We start from the raw sequence: 3,461 nt of genomic DNA on the forward strand, positions 1-3,461 counted from the left end.
ACTCTGGAAAAGCCCTTTTTCTCTTCATTCTGCCTTTGAAAAACAAGGTACCTATTATATTCTAGGATGTGATGTATGTGAGAAAATGTGGCGTTTTTCTTTTGATTCAGTGGCCAGGATTTCAGTTTTAGATACTCATCTAAGAGACAGCAGCTCTGTATCGTGAGACACTGATTAATAACATTTAAGCTCAAGAAATCAGTTAGGCACTTACTTAAATCCCAGGTTTTCTGAACAAGAGCCTAAATCACCAATACCACTTCCAACAGGCATGCCTAGAGACATACCTTGTTTAGTACTCCTGATGAGGCAGATGTATTAAGTTCTGCACCTGCACCAGGCCATTTTTCTTCTTTTCCCAATGCTTTTTATATCCTTCGCAAATTTTAATGCAAACCCAAACACCTGCTGCAAAGCCACAGTGGAACTACACCTCAGGGAGCATTAATAAAACCCTTCATGAACCAGAAGACATAAACTTTAACTGGTAAAACTAAGTCTGTTGAGAATATACATAACTTACAAAGAGTACTGGGGTGAGAGCCATAGGGCCCCAGAGAGAGGCTAGTTTGTAGGACCCTGCTGTCTTCCACCCATATGTGGGGTAACTTTTACCAACTTAGTAGTACCCCCTCATGGGTTCAGGTCTTGAGCAATTGCTGTGATGGCTCATCCCCAAAATGAACTCACCTTAAAATTATGCTCACGGAAGAATTTTGTGCATCAAATGGAAATTCTGCCTTCCAAAGTATTTGCTTTTGTTCCAATCCCGAACACTAACAGTGTGCATCTACATGAGCAATTCATGTGCAGAAACAAATTTTGACACAATTCACACCAGAATCAGCTGCTCCCAGGTGCAGTGTCCTCACATGTGCCCGTGACCTCAGCAGTTAGAGCCAGGGCAAAGCAGCCCCGGGCTGGCAGGGGGCTTGGGGCTCAGCCCCAGGCTCCAGAAGGCAGCATTGGTAGTGGAGGAGCTGGTTGAGGCACAGGACTGTGCCAGCTTGCAGAGCCCTGAGGCTAGGTGGCAGGCAGGGGTCTGGGCCCCTGCTGGCTGGACTGACCGGGCACAATTTATGCCTGGGTCAGCATTTATACATGCCTTTAGGCTCAGTTATTTTCACTGCCATAAGATAGTACTGCCTCCAACAGTACTATCTTACAGTAGTGAAAATTAGTTTGCTGCAATCTAATAGTGTCACACATGTAGACTGTGATGGTTTACACCACAGACAATTAGTCTACTTCCCCACTAAGTACATCTGTAGAGGCACTCACTTGCTCATAATCTCCTGCTTATTCCCTATGGCAACTAGAAAAAGATCCCTATCTGCCCTCTTACTAAGGGGTCTGGTGTGTCTGTGTATACACACCCATCTACATTTGTCAGACGCATACTCTGACTACCCAACTATATAATAATAGAAAACTTAGAGGTTGAAGCACTGCATTTAGGACTAAGAAGATCTGGGTTCGAACTGCGCATACTTCCCATGTGAATCTGCGCTAGTCACTTTATAATATGAAGACAATTCCTGTCTCTCTCCAGATGCCTGTCACATCTGTTTAGGTTGTAAGCTGCTTGAACTAGGACTGTTCTTCCTTGCTGTTCTTGCCCAGTGCCTAGCACTGGTGGGCCACCATCTTGAACAAGGGTTCAAGGCACCACCATGATAGAAGCGGTAGAGTCAAGAAATGCACTCTTGGGAAACAACTGTGCAGTGTTCAGCTAGGAAACAGTTGTGAAAGTCTTTGGGTGGGAGAGCTCGAACAGAATGATTTATGAGTAATGCAAGGAATGGTGTTGGTGCATCTAATGCGTCAGCATGGCAACTGGAGGTGGGATGCCATGGGAAATATCGTCTTTGGTATGTGACACAAAACGGAGGAGGTGTGTTTATGGTTCTTCAGGATCACATGAATCTCTCTGGAAAAACAGTCACATGAGACAGTAGCATAACAGAGTGGGCGAGCTGGGCACTAGCCCTGGCTGCCAAATTAGGGGTGCCAGAATTGCATTTCTACCCTCTCAGAGTCCACTCCCTGGCAGCAGAAGCAACTCCACAGTGGTCTTCTTGCAGGAGCAGCCAAGTGCATGGACGTGGTCCTGCTGCAGTAGGAACAACAGCCAGGACATGCATATGATGGTCCAGCTGTGGCAGCAACAGCTGGGGACAATTTGTGAGTTCCCAGTGTAGGTAAAACTCCAGTGTCACCCTCACCCACCCTCACAACTCCTGCCCCTCAGCCCTTCTGTCCTGCTTTCCTGTAGGGTTTGTCTAGTTCTTGCTTGTTACACCTATTGTCCCTCACAGTCAAGGATAGTCCCATGAGTCAAGTAAAGGGTTGTAGATGAGTTCATTGATGGCTAAGAAGGCTGATCCTAGAGCCACAGACTCTCTGGTAGATGCCACAGGTGGTGGTTAAAGGGAGAGTTGAACCTCACAATTCTTGGTCTTGTTTCCTTTCCTTCTATTTCTGTCATTTTTCTGCCTCCAGAGTGAGATGTTTTTCTTCAAAGATGTGCCTTCTCTCACAAAGAATCACCATGTAGCCCTGTCCCAGGCTAGTTTTTCCCAATTTGTGATGTCAATGCCACACTTCTTAATGTTCACCTTGAGAGTGTCCTTGAAGCATTGTCTCTGGCCCCTGTGTGTCCTTTGTCCTTGGCTGAGTTGGGCACATAGTTGTTCTTTTGGTAAACTTACATCAGGCATGTGTACACAATCCCCTGTGCACTGCAGCTGATGTCAAATAATCACTGATTCTATGTTGGTGGTGTTAGCATCAGTAAGGACACTGGCATTTGTGCGACGATCCTCCCACCTCATGCCCAGGATCCTCTGGAGGTAGTGCTGGTGAAGGTGTTCCAGGCGTTTTAGGTGGTCGCTGTAGGTCACCCAAACTTCACAACTATAGAGAAGAGTTTAGATTACCACCGCCTTATGTAATAGGAGTTTTGCTCAAGTCCTGATGTCATGATCATTGAATACATAATAATTCAGTCTTCCAACGGCAGAGCTGACACATCATATCCTATACTGGATCTCCTTGTCGACGTTGGCCTTCTTTGAGAGAGAACTGCCAAGGTATGCAATGTGTTTACATTCTCCAACTCCTGTCTGTCAATGAAGATCTTTGCCAGGGGAGTTAATTGGCCAAGAGCAGGCTGGTGAAGCGCCTTAGGTTTTCTGTTGTGAAGGGTCAGTCCCAGTCACTGGTATGCTTGAGAGAAGCAGTTAAGGACTGTTTGTAGCTCCTCCTCAGTATATGCAATGACAGCACAGTCATTGGTGTACTGAAGTTCCACAATCGAGACTGACGTAACTGGTTTTGGCACAGAGGTGGGAAAAATTGAATCTTTCCCATCCTGTCCCATCCATCTTGTACTCAAGGCTGATGCTGTGCGGCAGATGATTACAGATGAGCATCTTGATGACCACAAGAAAGATGGAAAA

Source organism: Gavialis gangeticus, unplaced genomic scaffold, assembly GCF_001723915.1.
Source record: "Gavialis gangeticus isolate Ggan-Ray unplaced genomic scaffold, GavGan_comp1, whole genome shotgun sequence".
Classification (NCBI taxonomy): Eukaryota; Metazoa; Chordata; order Crocodylia; family Gavialidae; genus Gavialis; species Gavialis gangeticus.